Source organism: Panthera uncia (assembly GCF_023721935.1).
Source record: "Panthera uncia isolate 11264 chromosome A3 unlocalized genomic scaffold, Puncia_PCG_1.0 HiC_scaffold_11, whole genome shotgun sequence".
NCBI lineage: Eukaryota > Metazoa > Chordata > Mammalia > Carnivora > Felidae > Panthera > Panthera uncia.
Window position 1 is genome coordinate 76,083,446 of NW_026057578.1, and position 21,435 is coordinate 76,104,880.

General features: G+C 41.5%; 1 long non-coding RNA gene across 1 annotated transcript; it reads right to left on the reverse strand.

Moving 5' to 3' along the window:
• Window positions 1-1,818: 1,818 nt before the first annotated feature.
• On the reverse strand, window positions 1,819-12,248 carry LOC125937029 (uncharacterized). Its single transcript, XR_007462215.1, has 4 exons — window positions 12,163-12,248; window positions 9,771-9,882; window positions 6,743-6,929; window positions 1,819-2,103 (listed from the first exon to the last, which is right to left on the reverse strand). It is a non-coding gene; the product is annotated as an uncharacterized LOC125937029 (long non-coding RNA).
• Window positions 12,249-21,435: the final 9,187 nt, after the last annotated feature.

A 21,435-nucleotide genomic window follows, 5' to 3' on the forward strand; every position in this document is an offset into this window, starting at 1 on the left:
CTTTTCCCCACCTGTAAACTGCGCGTCTGAAATCGGCTTCCAGCCCCCAGAGGCCACCCAGGTTTTTCACCAATGTTTACAGCATGCTCGTGGAGGGTCTTTATATTTTAAAAAACAGTCAGATGGTGCTCCTGATTATCGTTATCGTTGAGATTGTGATTCCTATCAGGACTGTGAAGCTCTGACCTCACCGCTCTTGTTCTCCCTCTACCCACACGGCTGCCTCTTCCCACTCACACATTTTGGCCACCCCTCTTGTATTTCTGCGGGGAGAAAAATGGACGCAATTAAATGTATTTGAGATGCCTCTAGGTTTGTGCTGGTGTCTTCAAAGAGAGAGCGTTAAAGTGGTTATAGTAATGATAAGGCATCCTTGTTGACTTCAAAGGGAGAAGCCTGGCAAATGGATTTATTCCCATGCTATTTTTGTCAGAGCAGTTATTATTCCATTTTAGCGATGGGAAAACAGAGTGTCTTGCCTAAGGACACGGATAGGAATCAGTTCTAGAAAGAGCATGAAAAGCATCGCCACAGGCTTCTGAATCTTGCCCCAGTTCAGACCATTTTCCCTGCAGCAGCAACAACAAACCTCATCCTCAGAGACAGCAAACCTCGGGGCAGGTAAATGCAGCAGGAAAGAAATCATCAATTTGACACACCCTGTAAGGTCACCAAATGAGACATGGGAAAATGAAGGGGTAAAGATTTGTCCTCTACTGCCCTTTCTTCTCCAGAACACAATCCTGTCTTTATCAGAGGTATAACCTGCCCCCAAGGCTAGGTGGACGGACTGGGACAGCTTGTGGCACTAATGACCAGCCCTTGGCCGAACAAACTTTTAACAATTTCCCTGCCATCCACCCCTTGAGGTTTTCCACTCGTTCCTGGATGGGGAAAGTAGTCAAGACCTTCAAAGGCCCAGACAAGCCCTGTGGCTAAGGACTTTCACTGAATATTCTTTAAGACATACCTTGGCTCGCTTTCTACAATCTTTTACACAAAGTGTAAAATCTTTACACAAAGTGTGCCCTACATTTTCTAGGCTCTAGGCCAGGGGTCTCCAATCTATTTTTTTTCTCATTTCCACAACGCTGTTTCTCCAGTTCCAGAACTTTCTTCCTCTTCTCTCCCAGTTGTTTCCAGGAGCTCACACATCTTTGGCTGAACAACCTCTTCTCTGCCCCAGTGTTTTTTCTCTAAAACCACCCTTTACTACAAAATACGTGCCTTGGAAACGCACGATGATTAACTGTCCTGCTGGTTATAGTCTCAAAATATAGTCTCTGAGTTCCCTAATCTTCTTTAATTTTCTCTTCCTTTCCTCTAAATCACCTTTCACCTTGTTTCACCCACTTGCTCACAGTGATCCAAGGTTATGTATTCAGAGCATGTTCTCCGTCCGATCCTCACAGGGAATTTATGGTTTCTAGTGGAGCTGTTCTACTGAAGACTTGATCAACTTTAATATTTTTCTTATATCCTTTGGCACTGTTCATTCCAAGTCAAGGCTGGAAACTTAGCACTGCCGCTGGATTAGAGATGAATGGGTCAATTCAATTCAATTCAAAAAGTGCTACAGTGCCATGTAATTCATTAAGCACTAGAGATATATAAGACATCGTTCCTCTCCTTAAGGGGCTTATAGTTTAGTTGGAGAGATACAAAGGATGCCTGTGAACTTGATATATAATACTGCAGGGCAATAAAACCATAACAGTCTAAGAAAACGATAAGAACAATAAAAGGTCAGAAGACTGGACTATGCAGACAAGAATGAAAAGGAAGCACTTTGTGGAGAACATGAGTCGTGTTCTGAACTGGAAGGAACTGGAGGATCCGAATGATTAGACAGGGTGATGGAGGACCTTTCAACTGGGAGTGACAGTAGGATGAGAGCCCACGAATGAGGTCACTGCCTTTAAGTCATGTGAAGAAACAGAAGAGATTAACCCTGGCTTAGTCAAGCTTTGTAGCTCATTACCTCAGTCATGGCTTGGAAGGACTTTCTATCTTCTTCTTTTCCTGAAACCGTCATCGTCATTGGTTCAGCCACAAGAAATTGAAGAAACAAGCAGCACATGGATTTCCACTGGGCTGGTGGCTCTGGGGAAACAAGAACACATTTTCACCAGGGTAATCAGCTGGCCAGAGTAATCATGACTCTCTAGTTAATTCTACAAATTGTCAGAGAGCAATGAAGGATGAAGGCGAGCACTCTTGGACTCTCCTGATAGCAGAAACAACATGGCGTCTTCTTTATATATGCCAGCCACTCTCTTTCTGATCTATGAGTTTTCTAAGTGAAGCCATGCCCCTACAACATTGTCATAGCAAGGCTTAGAGTAGATGCTGGAAATTCCTGCGTGAATGTCCAATATCAACAAAATTGTGAACTATTTCATTTTTACAACTGCTACCTCCCTAAGTTGTCCCACCCACTGCACCATCTCCACCACCCAGAGCTTTGGTCTAAGATGTTTGTGCCAGGAAGACAAAGAAACAAATATATGTTGAAAGACTATGTACGTTTTACCAGGGGATTATTTCTAAATTCGCAATTCAGAATAGCAATGCATCTTTAATGGCGGTATTTCAGACACTATAACAAGTTGACAAAATAGTTGTTTCTTGCTTGCTGGGAAGGTCGGTGGGGAAGACTTTGACTTGCCCCTAAATCATCCTATGTGAGTCATCTTACTCTGCCTAATTTTATGTTCACTGTCTACCTCAGCATCAGTCTTTACCCAGAGAGATAAAGACCTAGAAAAGTCTAAGTTCCATGAGGACAAGGACTTTATTTGATCATTACGTCCTGAAATCCTAAAGCTATCAGACAGCCTACATTTAGCAACTCACTGACCAGCCTCCCTAGGTGCTCCAGCTTGGGCTATTTGGATAGTGCTTTAAACCAGCCCTGAGAAATATAAATTACAGACTTCCCTGGCCTCAGAAATCCCACCATCTGTCGCACAACCTTTCTCCATGCCTTCCTGGCAGTCATTTCAATTTCCATGACAAGGGAGAAAAAAAAAAAAAAAACGTCGTGGTCTGTGCCACAACTTGAAGGTTCATTTAATGTAGATTTTGATGAGTGAACTGTACAATAACCCCAAGTTGGAGGTGTATTTTTTAAACTGAAGGTGAGAGACCAATTAGTAGCTCTAACTCCTTAAGCAGATGGTTATCATATGATATCGGAGGTGCCTGTCCTGTCCTTTGCCATTAGAAAGTCATCTTTTTCCTAATGTCTTTCTCTACAAAGGAAGGATATTATACAGACAGACTGCATGGACTAGATAACTCTATGAAGTTCAGTCTTTAGCAGGACATTGGAGCCTGGGAATCTTGTTCTTGAATTACTGGACAATATAGCTCCTAAAAACTGCCTCTAAGATAAAATGCAAGGGGAGAGTTTCAGGGCAGGCAGAGAAATAAAGCTGATAAGATTCTCCAGTTCTGGGCTCCCTCCCAAGCTGGGAATGGTAGACATGCGACAGTCGCTCCTCAGCTACCTGCAAGGGATCCTCCCCTTCTGTGGCTCTGAAAACTCATGCTATAAAGGAAGCAACGTGGAACTAGGAGTCAGAGGGACCTGGTTTAAATTCCGGCTCTCTCCTTTAGAAGTTGGGGCTTGAACTCCCCAGCCTCAGTCTCCTGTCCTGCAGGACTGGGCTAATACTAACAACTTTAAAGAGAGATGAAGATTAAGTGAAACTTCAAGTAAAAAGTCACGACACCTGACACTTTTGTCTTCCCTCAAAATATCAGGGAAGAGAGCACTGTGCCAAGCACTGATGCAGAGGAAGTTAGGGATCAAAACACAAGGTCATCTGGATACTAGTCTGGTTGCAGTCAATGCAGTTGTTAGAGCCCAAACTCCAAAGTCTGATACATGTGGGTTTGGTTCTCATTCCTACCACTTGTTAGGTATGAGTTTGAGCAAGATATGTAACTATTCTGAACCTCAGTGCCTTCAGGTGTAAAAGGGGACAATATCTACCCTGTTCATAGGATTGATATGATGATTAAAGGGGACTGCCTGACCCATGATAAATACATCTTTTCCTCCTTCCTTTCTTCCTTCCATTCCCCCTTTCCTCTTTCTTTCCCTCTTTGCTGTCATCCACTCTTTGCCATATTCCAAGCTGCTATTATTTTCAGTATCCAGAATGGACTATACCGGGGCTTCTGCCCCTGGAGACCCCCAAGCTTTCCTCTGTACTCAAGAGTGCAGTGCTCCATTCTTGGGATAAAGAAGTAACGGCACAAGGAACTCATAGGATCTGGCTAGGTGTTGCTGCTTGCCAGGTCCTTGGTGCTGAATTCAAATCCTTTCCCTCTTGCTGGGCCCAGTTTCTTCACCTATAAAGTGAGAGGATAAATCAGGGTCTCCCATAGGTCCACAGACTAAGGCTTCTAGTTGAGACCTAACCTGTCTTCTCATGCAGCCCCTGCCTTCTGCAAGTCGCATTTCTCTCTAGCCATCAAAACTCTACCCAGGCATCAAATTCTAGCTCAATGCCTTCTACTACTTCCCACATGTTTACCAAATGTATGCACAAATGCACACTGAGATAGGACCACTCAAACAGGATTTACTGGGAGTCTGCTCTGGTCCTCATTACATCATAGAGTCTATCCTGATTTTTGATAGTCTCTGAATACACACAAAACAATGTAATATTTAGTCTCTACCAGCTTCTTGAAGGCAAAATAAAAAACTGTTTTATGTACAGTACCTAACAACTTATAAATGTTTCATAAATGGCTCCTGAAAAGTTGCATGATTAAGTGACTAAGATAATTATCTTGTAGGAAAATCTTGGCTAATGACTGGGTAGTAAATCCATTGAGGCCAAGGATTTTCAACTTTTTTGTATCCTATACAGCATCTAGCACTGGGTACAAAATGTAGTAGGTACTCAAAAACACATGATGGCCTTTATACCACAGACATTATCTCTATTTTTATGATGAAACTCTTCTGAAAGTACTGAGGAATGGTCTTCAACCAAAGCCCAGAACTAGAACTGTTCCTAAGGCTGACACGACAAGGGCCATCAGTTTGAATGGTTCTTGGAGCTACTATGTAAAGAAACAAAGCAGCTCTCCAAAAGGTTGTAAAAATGTCCTAAGGTCCATATGCATATAAACAAGTGGTCCAGAAATATCTTTCCTCGCCGCCACCAAAAATGTCTCCTCCATCCTTAACACACACACATATTCCAACTTTGGAGGACCTGCCTTCTTCAAGGACTTCCCTGACACTCAGCATTTTTTCCTTGTATAAAATAGTAGAGATTTGGGGTCAGGGCACATGGGGAGGAGGATGGCAAGGCACTTTTTGCCTTGAACCCTGTGCCTGCTCAAGAGATAGTTGAGAGCCTCTAGGAATGGCTCTTACTAAAGTAAGCAACATCATAGTTGTCTCCTTCTCCCCTACCCCTCCTCCTCTTTTCCTTCCTATTCCTTTCCTCTGGCTCTTCCTCCTCCCTTTCCTTCCTTATCTCATCCACTGGTGATCCCTCTATACAAATGACTTCTACCAAAATACATGCTACAAACAGGTTTCCCACTCCTGGGTTTGAGCGGTTAGCTCACTCAAAATATCTTAGCCCCTGTTGGACCAGGTACAGCAGCACCCTGCTTATTCCTGACCAGCAAGCACAGCCTACTTTCCGGTTTTTGAAGTCTACAAGGAGTCAGTTAACTCTCTAGTGAAGAATGGGATCCTGTGACACTGAAGCTCCTGCTATCTGACTAAATATTGAGGAAAAGAGTCCATGGATTGATTCACCCTCTGTACAATTAGGTTTGAAATAAAACCCCTGAAGGGCCACACTCCCTAGTCTGCGGGGGCCATGCTCTCCAGGGCAGGACAATTAGAGTTAATTGAGTGATCCCACAGAAAGCATGCATGCAGTGAAAAGCTCTACAAGTATCACCTAAAAATCAGCTGGGCATTCAAGGGGTTAAGCCAGGATCAGCAGACCAAGGAGGCCAATTCTGCCTGTGGCTCCCACCAGTCAAGTCTGTTGCTGAGGGCTATAGACACAGCTTGTACTTTTGACTCAGCACAGTCATTTTTAAGGAAATAATCACTCCAAGTTTATAGTGGAATCAAACTGATAATCTGGAAGTGTGATTGCTTCCCCAGTTAACTAATCAATCCCCTATCTTTTAAGGGTAGAGACAGAGAAAGCATATAGGAGCAGATCAATAATCAAGTGAGTTCCCTTTCTTTCATTTGTTTTTATAGATTATAATTATTGAGTAAATTTTTAAATCATAGAATATAATAAATGATTCCTATGGGTTTTTTTTTTCCTATCCAGGATTACTGGAAAAATTGATGGGAGGTGTATTCCATTAATGTGTGCACATAGACACCTTTTCTGAATACCTACTAAGTGCCAGGTACAGAACTGAGAGCTTTTAAACACATGCTCTCATTCCATTGAGGGCTCTTTCATCTACATAGGAGGCCCAAGTAAAAGAGTTGACATTTTAAGGCCCCTCCTAAGTTTTATTTTTTCTTCTGTGATTAGACTATTTCTCATTATCTCCACCCAAGGCTGGTAAATTTTTAGAGAATTTATTTGCCACATTTCTCCCTATTATTAAGCCCAACGTGGTGCCAAGGAAATCAGGCTAAACAGCACTTGTCATTGTGGCCCTACTTCATCCTGGCATCAAGCTAGACACAGCACACAGTGATTCAGAGAGGTCCAAGCAGCCCTACCTGTTAGACTATTATGATCACAACACAGCAGTGAGGCTGAAGCTTGAGGTGACATCAGTGACAATCCCTCAGTGACATTCATGCCTGTTTTACTCTTTCCATCCATCTGCATACCCACGCATCTATCCAGCCAGAACACCAGCTGAATGCTATTATGTGCCATCTCTGCCTTCACTGAGCTTCCCATCTAGGGCAGAAGAAAGATGTCATTGAACTAACACTATATAAGGCATTATGATCTCGAAGGGAGTACAGACCAGAGCAGTGTTGATTCTAAGTGAGAAGACTGGAAAAGGCTTCACAAAGACTGAGCAGAGTCTCCTAAGTTCAAAACAGCATTTATAGATATGTTCCCAATTACAAAGGCATAATATGTCTAATATTCAATAGGTTATGTTTGAATATATAGAAAGTGAACAATATGTGAAAACACAGAAAAGCACAAAATGTGAAATTACCCTTAACTGGGCACATGCACCCCAACGTTTATAGCAGCACTAAGGACAACAGCCAAAGTATGGAAAGAGCTGAAATGTCCATGGACTGATGAATGGATAAAGAAGATGTGGGGTGTGTGTGTGTGTGTGTGTGTGTGTGTGTATATATATATATATATATTACTTGACAATCAAAAAGAATGAAATCTTGCCATTTGCAACAATGTGGATGGAACTAAAGTGTATTATGCTAAGCAAAATAAGTCAGAGAAAGACAAATATCATATGACTTCACTCATCTGTGGAATTTAAGATACAAAACAGATGAACATAAGGTGAGGGAAGCAAAAATCATACAAAAAACAGAGAGGGAGATAAACCATAAGAGACTCTTAAATACAGAGAACCAACTGAGAGTTGCTGGAGGGGTTTTGCAGGGGAGGAAGGGCTAAATGGGCAAGGGGCATTAAGGAGGACGCTTGTTGGGATGAGCACTGGGTGTTACACGTAAGTGATGAAATCACTGAATTCTATTCCTGAAATCATTGAAATCATTATTACACTATATGTTAACTACCTTGGATGTAAATTAAAAATATAATTTTAAAAATAATAAAATAAAAAAATTACCCTCAATTTGACCTTAATTCCTTCTTCTACTGAAGTCTCTAAAACAAACAATTTAAGTCCCTCCCTCCCACTTTCCAATCTCAGTTTCCAAAGCATTAACAGTGCAGGGCATATGCTTTGAGACTTGTAATTCACTCTTAAGTAAATATGTCATTCTACCCCCTCTCCCAACACATGCACAGAGGCCAAGACAACCAGCTCTGGAATCTAACTGGCTGGTTTCAAGTCTCAGCTCAACCACCAACTGGCTGTGTGACCTTAGGCTATTCACTTAGCTTCTCTCCGCAGTATTTTTCCAGAATGTAAAGTACAGTTAGTAAAAGTACATATTCTAGGTCTGTTTTGAAATTTAAACAAATAAAATGAATATAAACAGTACCTGGTACTTAGAAATTCTCAATAAACACAGTGGTACTACCACATACACACATGCATACTTTGTTTTAAAAAGTAAAATCAAACTAGCTATAGTATACTGTTAATATTTTCGAATTAATTAAACTTATTCATCTCTTCCCAAATTAGTCTATGTTGGTCAATTTGATTCTTTTTCAATGACTGTATTATAGGCTTATTCCAGAATTGATTTACCCAATCCAGATTATCATGAAGAAACCTTGTACCTATACTTTTATGCATTCCTCCTAGTATTTGTACAGGGCAGATTCCTAGAAACATGATTTTCGGTCACAGGGTATGTGCATTTGAATTTTGATTAGTTACCAAACCAGCTTTCAAAAAAATTTACAGGCCCAATGATTCTTTATGCCAATGCTCATTTCTCCTGCCATCACCAACCGTGGCATCTGCTATTGTTTGTACTTGCCTTTATCGAGGTATTAGTAGTAATGAATATTGACATGAAATGATTAACCACACAAAAGATTTAAATGGTATCTAGAACATCAAAATTTAAGTAAAAGGCTCTTACTAATGGAGCATCTTTTCTTATTCTTGAATTTCTTATTATCTTTTGCCTATATTTCTTGTACTTTCTTTTTATTACTGATTTATGGAAGTCTTTGCATGTTTGCATATTAATCCTATAAGAGATAAACAAATACGTTCTCCCCATCCTGTCTTATAACTTAGTTTAATGTTGAGTAGAATGTAGATGAATGAAAGTTTGGTGAGGAAGGAATTTTAAGAAGGGGAAACAGCATCTCCAAAGACACATGAATTTGTTTGTTTGTTTGTTTGTTTGTTTGGAGAGAGAGAGAGAACAGGGAGAGCGAGAATCTTAAACAGGTTCCACACTCAGCCCAGAGTCCAACATGGGGCTCGATCTCACAACCCTGAGATCATGATCTGAGCTGAAATCAAGAGTCAGACACTTAATTGATGGAGCCACCCAGACACCCCTAGACACAGGGTTCTTAACTGAAGGTCAGATTCTGAGAAATTAGGCAGACTTTCGTGGTTGGAACATATATGGACATGCAACTCGAAAAGTAGTCATATAATCGGCCTTCAATGCCATCCTAAGAAATATGATCTTTATTCTGAAGGCAACAATAAGCTACCAAGAACTAAAGAACAAAAGAGTGACCAAATCACACTGAGAGTTCTCACCATGGGTCAGAGTTTTAAAACAGTTTGGGATCAAGGCAATATCACCCTATTGCCCAATCTCAGGGAGAATACCAGCCACCATTCACTTCTATAGGAATAGAGGTCCACTGGACTTGTACAAATCACGTGTTGGTCAAGGATCCTTTGGAGAGTTTGAAGAAAGTCAAGAAGCTTCTCCTCAGTGGAATTCACACACACACACACACACACACACACACACACACACACACAACTTCGCATTTAATTTTAGAGTCTTCACAGACATAATGGTATCCATTGACTTGGAGGCTCAGTTACCCATGGGGCTGAATTCCTGCTCTAGGACTGAGAACTTGAAACTAGAGGATAGTTTGGGTTAAACTAAATTACGGCAAATTTTAAACTTTTACCTCTAGGCCACGGAAACATGCTCTGGAAGGCAAGGCTGTTCACAGTAAGCATTCTGTCCAACAGAAATATAATGCAAGTCACAGCTGTGGTCACATACTAAGTTTACGTTTTCTGGTAGCCACATAATGAAAGTAAAATGAAATAGGTAAAATTAGTTTTAATAATATATTTTATCTAACTCAGTACATCTAAAATATAATTATTTCAACATGTAATCAATATAAAATGTTATAAATTAGGTATTTACATTTTTTTCATACCATTAGAAATCTAATGTGTATTTTATACTTCCATTGCATCTCAATTCAGACTAGTCCCATTACAAGGGCTCAACAGTCACATACGTTAACACAGTGGACAGCACAGTTTCAAACCACTTTATCATATTTCCTTTTCTTCAAATCCATTTTCCTCCATAACATCCTTTTAAACCTAACTAGGCATCACTAAACATGCTAATTCTTAGTTCCATCAAACTCTCTTCTTAGACCTTTCTACTATAGTATGAATGCCAAACAGTAAAGTTTTCTCTCCATGAATCATGATACTTTAGGGTTGGCATCCCATCGCAGAATAGGAAATGTTAATCCAGTAGGGGAAAAAAATTCAAATATCAGGAAAGAAGAGAGAAATAGTTCTTTCAAGGCAGGTAGTATATCATAAATCACAGCATTTTGGGAAGCACTAGGGCCTAGAGCTGGATCTTTGTGTGACTGCTCTCTGCCCCATGACCAGGCAATTCCAAACTGGGCAGTGTTTACATGGGCATTTTCTCCACTTTAGTGCAGAAGATTGAGACAACAGTGAAGGTTCCTGACTTAGGATCCAGAGGATCCTAAAACAACAGAACACCAGGCTAGCTCAGTCTATCCATGTCATCTTACAGGTGGCGGGGGGGGGGGGGGGGGGGGGGGGGAGGCACAAGAGGGAAACAGCCTCAGAAATGTTGTCTATGGAGAAATATTATATTCCCAGAATAAAGTATATTTGGGAGATAGCATCATGACATTACTCCATGCACATGCCTAAAAAAATTAATAGGACCTTCCCAGAAAAAAACTGAATATGAAGCTTTATTGAATTGATGGATAAATATTAACAACTAAACATGAAGAAAAAGGAAAAATAAAACAACTCCCTGAAGTGTTTATTATTGCAGAAATAATATAGCATTATTTTCTACATCTAAAGACGCTATTAAGTGCTGCAGAGAATCATCCTATGGCCACATGCCACTGAATGGCACTGGATTTGCAGGGATTCAGAGACCAAGACACTCAGGGAACCTGGCTCAAGTTCAAAACCCTAGGATCACTCCATTCTTTCCTTCCAAATGAGAGAAAGACATGCTTGGTAGTGTCACGATTTCGGCTATAAGCAGCAGCCTTCTAATTAAAAATAAACTGAGTCCATTATTTCTATTTACAGCTTTCCACAATTTAGCAGCAATGTGAAGATAGAAAGAGATGCTGGAAGCATATGTTTAAACCTCCCAAATGCTTTTGAGAGCATCATTAGAGTAAACATCCTGTCAATGTGTTTCTTTACCTTCAATACCCATCTCTAAAGGGCTTCCCAAGTTGTGTAAGGGCAGCATAAATAGATTTATCTTTGGAAGGAATGGTCCAGGAAAGACACAGCTATAATTAAATTAGTAATTAGAAAGAGCCATGCTCCTACCTCCAGACAGTCCATTGTATACTTTCATTTTTCCCATCGATATTGGAAGATGGTAAGGATAAGGGAATGGGGTGGAGGAAGGCAAAAAAAAAAAAAAGGAGATGAGACAGGGAAAAGAAAATTTCAACGGGCTTTATGAGTGGATACCTTGGTTGAATTTCAACATGAAAAATGTTCTATAAATATTTGCTGAATGGATCTTCCAAAGACCAATGGCCACCTCCAGACATTCTGAACACATGTGGCATTATGGGATGCATGTGGCAGTTTCTCAAACTCGGCATTATTGACATTTGGGCCAAATGACTCTTTGTTGTGAGGACTGTTAGCAGCAACCCAGACTTCTACCCACCAGATATCAGTAGTATCCCCCCCGGCACACACACATACATACATCCCCCAAGCTATAACAACCGAAACCATCTCCAGACATTATCAACTACCCCTGGAGGCAAATCACCCCTGGTTGAGAACTACTGGTGAAGGTGTACCATAAGCCTCCACCCATTCATTTATTCACCAAATCTGACTGATGTATTCGGGCATTGTTCATTCTATTTAGAACACGGATCAATGTACTTGTCTCTACCCTCAAGTAGTTCCCAGTTTAGGAGCAGAGAGAAACTTTAAAGTAAAAAGACATGAGAGATTGTGGGTTGACTCCTAAAATACGGGCCTGCAGTCCGTCCTAAGGACATTTGGAAAACGTACCTTTAATTGCAACAAAGGTAATATACTTAGAAAAGTTGTCAGAGAAAATCCGGTTAAACTTAGTGAGGATTTCTGCTCTGCTAGGAGGTTACATATTAAAGATGAATGTGAAGGCTCTCAGAGAAGCGGTGAGCCTGGCCCCTATACGTCTTTGCTGACTTCATAAAAAACAAGGGTGCCACTTTGTGACCCGTGAGGGTCTACAAGAAGATTGTGTAACATGCAGTATGCCTTCGATCCAAATAAACTCCCAGATTATTAAAAGGATGTTTTTTCCCTCTAGAGGTCAAGGTGAGTCACCAGAGCTTTTTCCCTGTTATTAACCAAGCACTAGATATACAAGGCTTAGATATTAAAAGGCATTAGCCAAGGCATCATGGCCATCTGGTTTAGAGCAAATGCAAAACTTGAGGGGGAAGCTGCATCACTTACAAAGCAAGTAAATGGCCTGAAATATTAGAAGCCATGTATACAAACCCATTCAAATTTCTGTGGCCAAGTGACAAGGGGGTATAGCCAGTTGTCTGAGCACCTGAGGCCAGCCTCTCCCTAGTGTAATTCCAAATAGAAAAAAATATATAACTACTGACTTACCTTGACCCAGAACTGCCAACAAATCTCTACATTCTTTCAATAATCTGGGCGTTTATTTCCACCAAGAAGTGTGGCGTCTGTACCACAATGAAACAGGCCCCCATCTGATCTCTACAGCTGCCCCCACCCCTAGGAAGGAAGGTTACTCACATTGCCTACTCATATAAAGACCGTTGGCCTCAGAATATTTACAGTGAATCCAAGTTAAAGAAGTATGTAAACCTAATGAAATCATGAAAATACCCCAAAGTTGGAATCATACTATCTCCATGCCTTTTGAATGATAATTTTAATGCAGATGAACCTGGCAAAAAAGAAGAGTATGAAGAAGGGTAGGGATGACTGCTTCAGGCCTAAATGAGTCCCAGACTTTATGGCATCTTTGTTGATGGCTGTTTTCTTCAATATGATTGTTTCTATCACATCATAGAAGTTTCTCAGACCAGAGCCCACTGACTGCACTTCTCACATCAGAGGTTTTTCCTGTCTCCTAAATGCCCAGAATAGGAGGAAGATGGTGCTGGGACAAATCATGCAGGCAAACAGGAAAACATGGCCACCTCCAGATCAGACAGACCTTGAGAGGTGCTTCTGAGGACTCACTAACTGGAGCTACACTGAGACAGACTGGCCTGGCCTGGGTTTCCCTCCAAGAGTTCCCTATTGTTTTATCAGTGGCACCTGCTTAACAGGCAGAAGCCTGAGGGACAGTCTTCTCATGAACTGTTCCATCAGCTTCCTGAGGACACTTGATTCCTTTTGGCTTACATTCCTCAGGGGGCCTGGGCATGGAGAATGACCCTGGACAGATTCTAAAGTTGGTCCCCTTAGTATTCATTTCCTTCCATGATACAGCCAAGGGGTCAGCATTCTCTGATCACCCTCCTTAATGTGAACCACCTAACTGTGTTCCTTCTTCTTCACAATTTTGTATTTTGAGTGAGGAACTGTGAGAAGAATAAGCTGAGGGATGACTGATGGTGAGGTTTCTCCTGTGGCAGTGGGCAGGGAAGGTCTGACCAGTTGAGCCACATCACATTTTTAGCCGCCGCTACTGAATGATGTTTGAGAACCACCTTCCTATGTGTGTGCAAGATGGCTAGCTGCCTACCCCAAATCCCTGCTCCATTTCCACAGAGCAGTGCTCACTAGGAAGCCAGTGCCCAGCCACGACCATACTTCCCAGCCCCCACCTTGCACTGGCTGGGGTCTGAAGGGGTTGTCACCAATGGAATGTAAGCATTTCAGTTTATGTCTTTGAAATACTTTCTTCCTCTGTCTGCTGACTGGTTCTAGAGTTTTCAAGGCCCTAAGGGCTAGCAAAACCATAAGACAAAGGAAAACTTCCTGACAACAGGAATGCCCACATAGAACTCTTATTAGCAAGAAATAAACTCCCAGTGTTCAGCCACTGAAATTTGGGGAATTATTTGTTACAGCTGCCTAACTTGGTGTTAGCCTAACTCATATACCACATCAATAAAGCATGAAAAAAAGGGGGAGAAAACCCTGTATTGACAAGCATACTAGCATTTACTGAGTATCTAGGTCTGTAATATTTACTCTGTCCATGTGCTTTCATGCAACTTCTCTAGTATCAATATCAAATTAAATTCCATTTATCAAATTTCCACAGAATGCCTAATGGCCAACACCTGAAAATCAACCCTTCGAGGAACATCCATTTCCTTTGACCTTCTGAACAATTTGATTCACCCAGCATATCCTGAGTGCCACTTATGTGCTGGCAACCATGCTAGACCTGGTGATACAAACACAGTCCTCTCCCTCAAGGAGCCCATTCAGCTTCCACTGCCAGCCTCAGCTATCACTCTTGCTACAAGAAAGAGAGGATCTGGCATGTTTGGACTCACACAGAGAGTAGAAGAACATATGCAAAATCTTCTGATGGTTGGGCCAATTTCGCGACATGGATTCTTGTAGACATGCAGTTTATGTCATATTCGTATTTACATATGCGTCTCAGCTCTACTGCTTAGTGGCTGCTACCATTCTAGCCATTTTTGTCCTTTTCTAGAAACTTTAAAATGTAAAATAAAGCTTCTGCTCAGTACTAATCCAGGTTCCAGCCAGGAGCCCCAGAGTTAAGTTTGTACTTACTTCTGTAGGCTCCTCCCACTGCACTGCTGTCCTGCAGAGAAAGGTGGTTCCATCTAATGCTATCTTCCACCCAGAAGTCTCTTCTCTTTGGTAGGCTAGTTTCTGGCTGTGTATCAGAAAGCTTAGCCACTAGGTTCTACTTCATGGTCAAACCTTAGAAAGCTCTATTGATATACCTACATGGCCCAAAACGGTTCCAGGCAAATAACAGGAATTCACTGTATTTATATGGAATGAAAGCACGAATGAATGAGAGATGAGTACCTTATGTTATTAGCTTGACCACTCAGAGATTTGATTTCCCCTTTAGGAGATGCACTGGCCAACCACTATTCCTAAGGAGACAATTTTGCTAGGGATATTGACATTAAATGAACTGTAAAGCCAGAGAATGACAAATAGTTCTACTCTGGTATGCCAACTTTGATCAACAAATAGGAGTTCCCTCGAACATAGCACGAGAAGGATTCCAAGGCTTAGTAAAAGAGGACCATCTAGTCTATCGGTAATGATGCCATGGATATGGCGATGAGGTATGAAGATGTGCATGACAGGCAATGTCATTCCTGCCACAGTCCTTAGCTGACAACCTGGTCTACAGGCGGGAATTGTTGTACCTGGATATTCTCAGCTATGAGATCATCAGGTAAGCGAATGAGTTAATAAATGTAAAAGAGATTACTGAAAAGAAAACTAGAAGCTTTAAAAGTTCGGTGTTGTTAGTATGTAAGCATTTTCTCGCTTAAAGTAAGGAGAGTGAGTTAAATAGCCGTGGTGGTTTAAGTCAATCTCATGAGCATCTGGCAGGCAGTAGGCACTTATAACCAATCAGCCCCCACAGCTCATGGTACCCATTCTATGTTGGGAGTATGAGTTGCAATTAATAAATTGGGTTTTAGAATCCTACAATGCATTTTGACAGATAAACAATGATTTTCTCTTGTTGTTACGTTGTTGATCCCCAGGCTCCCAGGCTAGTCCAGAAAACCTGATTCACAGCAATATTTCAATTAGCCTAAATTCTGGGTCCTGGAAAAAGGCAACGGAACATCTAATATAGAAGAAAGTAGGAAGAGGCAGGAAAATGTGCCTCTTCTCCATTTTCTGGTCAAAAGGCTAGCCTCAAACATTTTGAAATGGGCTAAGTTATTTTAGCCCACTTCTATCTTCTCTCCTAGATATATCTTCTGCCATCTGTGGCTCTTCTTCCCCAAAATCAATTCTTTCAGGGTATCCTAAACCCTATATTGCCCAGATTCATCTAGACTTAGTCTCTACCTTCTTCCTACTTCAGTATTTTGTGATGCAAAATAATCTGTGCCGTAAGGGAAATCAAAAGTTTAGCTAGATTTTAGAAGGAAAGTAAATCTGATATAGCTATTTCATACTAATGTGTAAATGATTTATAGTCTACCATTCCCAGAGGAATTTGCATTTCTAATGGGGTATTTTGGAAACAAAACCGAATCTCCAATTAGTAGACTTTCTAGCAGCATCTGAGAGTAAAATGAACCTTACAGTAGGAGCTGAGAAAGGGCATCTGGAGGCCAGATGACCACCTCAAAGTCAAATAATTATGTCACAGTATCTGTCCTTGTTCTGTTCTCCTCTTTCCAAGGCAGATCTCTGAAGCTGCTATTTTCTTCTCTTCATAATTTCTGCCCTGTTTCTATTTCTGACTGTATATGCTCTGTATAAAGTTCCAAAATTTTTAATACCCTGAACGAAAGGATAAACAGAAGACAATTCTGCTATCTTCCTACGTAAGCCATACAGGAGTCAAGAAATGCATGTATTCACACACTCCCTCCACACACAGCCCCAAAAATTTAAAAACAAAACAAAACAAAACTCTAACAATCAACAGTGAAAGCATATGCAACAGAAAGCCCATTTCAGAAAGATGTCTAAATTGTAAGGACAAGGGCCTTTCGACACATCCAGGTCTAAAGTTAGAGTCTAAAGTTAGCACTCTCTCTCTCTCTGTCCCTCACCCTGTTTTGACTTTTTTAGCACCACCTTTCGAATAAGAAGACAGACCAGCTTCCTACACCGAAAACACACTAATATACGTTTTTGATCATTCATTTGCCAATGTCTAAGTTGGATCTCTAACAAATAATAAAAGGTTAAGGACTAAAGGTGCTCTCCCTAAAGCCAGACTGAAGAGAAACCTGCCAAGAGGGAACAGTTCTAGTAAAGTAGATGGGGTGTTCTGCATCCCACTTTTCAGCTGCAAGAGGCCACACCATAAAGTCATGACCTTCTGACCACTGGCTTTAAGAACTTTTCATTTATACCTTCTTTTTCCAGGTGAAACAGGAGGGGCAATTTTATCGCACTCCCTCGAACCCTTCCATTCTTTCCCTCTTGTTTCCTTCTTCCTTCTTTGAGAAGTCAGTTGGATCTTTCATCCACCCTCCATTTCCCATCATGCTGTGCAAAACAGCACCTGGGGCAGCCGCAGAGCTTGAGAGTGGTCAAAAAAAAAAAAAAAAAAAAAAAAGAGGAGGGAAGGTGGCGATTGGCTGGAGAGGAGGTAATGATTTGTAATTGCAATACTTTCATTACTGTCTTTTAGCTCTTTGCAGAGTAATGTCAAGAGCTTCGTCTTTGTAGTGTTATTGGCATTTTTCATCATATTCATGAAGTGTGGGTCAATTTTCTTCAAAAGGCGCACTTCGCCAACTTGCTACAGAGACAGACAGTAATAAATTCTACTAGTGCACTGTGAAGGCTTCGTAGCTGCAAGCAACAATAAAAAGCAATGAGCTGGGTGTCACTAAGTAACTCCAGTTTACACTGCATTTTCTTCTTTTATTGAAAACTCAAGAATATGAATTTATTAATGAATACACAGGCATACTTTGAAGGGGGGCGGCAGCGCGGGAGGAGGAGGGGTTCTGTGCGTGGTGGGGGGAGGGGCGGGGTGCAGACACCATGTCAATTTATTTGGTATTCACACTGTGTGTGCCTATATTGTATTGTTCCATCATTTCATGGCCAGGCTTACCTTGTTAGGCTGTGGCCCTCCAGAAAAAACCCGAGCTCATATAGCAACACCTTGACGTGGATCTACAGCTGCTCTCGCTGTGCCTGTCTCACCTTTAGCCCCGGCTGTCTACTGCCGCCTTTCATTTTCCGCATTCATACATCAATAAGCTTTGCATGCTGACACCTAATTTTGCAGGCTACTTTGGTTATGGAGGCCGTGTTTTGCATATCACTACCCACCCCCTTCTGACACCTACTGCCTTTAAAGGGAAATGAGGAGAAGAGAGGAAGAGGCACCGGAAAGAGAGAGGAAGAGAGAGCAAGAAAGAGAAAGCTGCTTTGCTTCTCTGCCTAATCAGAGACTTCTTTATATTTGTCAAAAGCAGATATGCCAAATCAACTTTAATTGATTCCTCGGCGGCGCTCGCGGATGATTTTTGAAGGACTGGGCTTGTGTTCCCAGACACACTGTTGTGTTTCCAACGAAAAGGAGGTTTCTCCCACAAATCAAATTTTGATGCCAATTAGTTAGCATTTTCCATTCCAATTAAATTGGAGACTTGGAGACCTTTCTGATTTGGGAAGACTTTATATATATTTTATACTAAATGTGCCCTTCAGGTACTGATAAGCAAGAAGGGAATGTCCATGGGTGGCGACAGAATCTCGGGGGGTGGGGGTGGGGGGGTGGGGGATGTGTTGTGGGCATTTCAGCTCCTTTCTCTGGTTTCCTTCACAAAGGTTTGTCAAACTCGTGGCAACCTGTTATGTGACATCACAAAGGTTTTTACCTTGCAGTTAGGTGGCTAATGTCATTAGAGCCTTGACAATCCATAAAACGTTATAATGTAATAGTTTTTTTTCTGCCATACCCCTCCCTCCATAGCCCCTGAGACTTCATTGTGCAAAAAAAAAAAAAAAAAAAAAGAGAGAGAGAGAGAGAGAAAGAGAGAGAATTGGGGAAACAAGATTGATGTTAAAAAGAACAGGCTGTGGCTGGATTTGAGAGATTATACAAACAAAACAAATAAACAAAAGCACAAAATAAAACAGGGAAAAAAACCACACCAAATGCAATGAGATGCCAACACACCCACACATACCTGTGAGCACATGGCTGTGAGGACACGCCTGCTAATGATGTGCCATCGAGAATTTCTAAATCTACTAAATTCAGTATTTATTATGTGTACCAGAAAACATTAAGAGGAATAAAGTGTCAATTCACATCCAGTTGCAATTTTAATTTAATAGCAACTAAGATAAGTTTGAAACACCATTAGCACTTACAAAGTTTCTTCTCCCTTTCTTCTCCCTCACTTTCTGAGCCCTCCTTTATTTTTCTCTTGTGTAGGACAGGAGTCATAAAAAAAATAAATAAAAATCCTATTTGCTTCATCAGGTCACATGGCCTCGGGAGTAATCCTGAGCAAACAGGGAGAATCTAAAAAGAGAATCTGGATTCCAGTGGCCAACCTGTATCTTTGCTACTTTTCTTCCTGCCAGCATGAGAACAAGCTCAAGCTCAAAGCCCTGTGCACACCCACATTCACCCAGGTAATCTTTGTGCCCACCTTGTGTACCCTAATAACTTGAAGGGAAATAAGATGCAATACCCAATGCCTAGATTAAAATATGAATGGCGTGTTGATAGCCACTATGCTGGCAGAGTGGGTGCTCTTGGATAGAAAGGGCTCCGGTGGGACCATCCCAGCAATGAGTCTGTGTCACAGACTTGGGGTCCAACTTCAGGGTCGATGTGAATTAGGGTCAAATGAGATAACATGTCTGCTATTTGTTTTAAACTGGGATTTCAGGGCTACCTGGCTGACCCAGTGTGCCTTTCACTTTCCAGACTCCTGCCAAGACAACTTAATATTTCTTACAAGCGCTCCCTGTATGCCAGACACCTTGCAAAGTGTTCTGCAAGGATTATCTCATTGAGTCCTCGCAACAGCTCTAACCATATCCCCATTTTACAGATGAGAAAAGCAATACCCAAAGTGACTTTAGTACATTCCTCAAGGACACATATCTGGCTATCAGGGCAGAGCCAAGATTTATACCCAGGTGGTCAGCCCGCAGTGACCAGCCTTTAGCCTTATTTCTCTTTGGATTCTCCAGAGAGATAGCATAGTTTTTTTAGGAGGGGTTAGTGTCCCGGTCAGTATAAGGATTAGTATTTTGGTCTTGTTTGTGTTTAAATCTGTCTTTGAAGATACCACTCCAGACTCCAGTAAGTGATTTTTATACAAGCAGTACAATGTAGTCTAGAGGGGCACCTGGATGGTTCAGTCGGTTGAGCGTCCAACTCTTGATTTTGGCTCAGGTCATAATCTCACAGTTCATGAGACTGAGCCTTGCATTGGGCTCTGCACTGACAGGGTGGAGCCTGGTTGGGATTCTCTCTCTCCCTCTCTCTTTGACCTTCCCCTGCTTGTACACTCTCTAAATAAATAAATAAATAAATAAATAAACAAACATTAAAAAAAAAAAAAAGTGGTAGTCTAGTCCCACTATTGCCAGGGACCAAATAGTTTGAGGCCACGGGCTCTTCTTTTGAGTACAGTAATATTCCTTAACCACCAGAGGGGAGGAATAACTAAATGGGAAAATTAAAATAAAACAACACACCCCCAAACCAAAAGATAAGGGAGCACGCATTTTTAGACTAAAACTGCAGTTGTTAGTACAACGAGCCAGATATTGGTCCCAACAGTACGAGTACACATGTGTGGAATATTAGACAATATTCAGCTAGGAGAAAGCTTCCTGCATAAGTGGGCTGGGCACGACATCCTCTGGACAGGCTTACGACCAGCCACAAAGAGAGGAATTATGAGGACGAATGAACACTGTTCACATTCACACAGTGCCGCACGACATTGTCAATTAGCAGGCGTGTTTCCATAATTGTTATACAAGGGGGAAATTTACAGTGTTAAATGGCCCTCAAATTCACACTTCTGTGTGAGTTTTTGTTTGGTGGAATGTCTGGTATTAGCACGGATGACTGCCTCTGACATCTCTTTGCCTCTGAAGACAGAAACCACTAACCTGACAATGGGACAGACACACCAGAAGAGAACACTACCTAAGTAGGTTAGGCTAAGAGAGATGCATACACAGACAGATGATAGAAAGATGGATGGGGGGATGGATGGACAGATGGCCTTTTCTCCTTTGCAAGGGGAAGTTTTGGACATGCTCATATGTCTATCATTCCTTCCAGATGTCTATCATTCCTTCATGTTGTCCTCTTCTTAAGGAGGTATCCTTTGGATACAAATTCTCATTTTCAGGATTAATATCTCACATGGGGTATGCCTCCCTACCTCCAGGGAGAACAAGGGTGGCCATGACTAGATGACTACATGAAAGATTTAGTTTAATCTTGAAAAAAGAATTTCTTGGGATGCCTGGGTGGCTCAGTTGGTTAAGCATCTGATTTCAGCTCAGGTCATGATCTACCCAGTTCATAAGTTCAAGCTCCACATCAGGCTCTGTGCTGACAGCTCAGAGCCTGGAGCCTGCTTCAGATTCTGTGTCTCCTTCTCCCTCTGC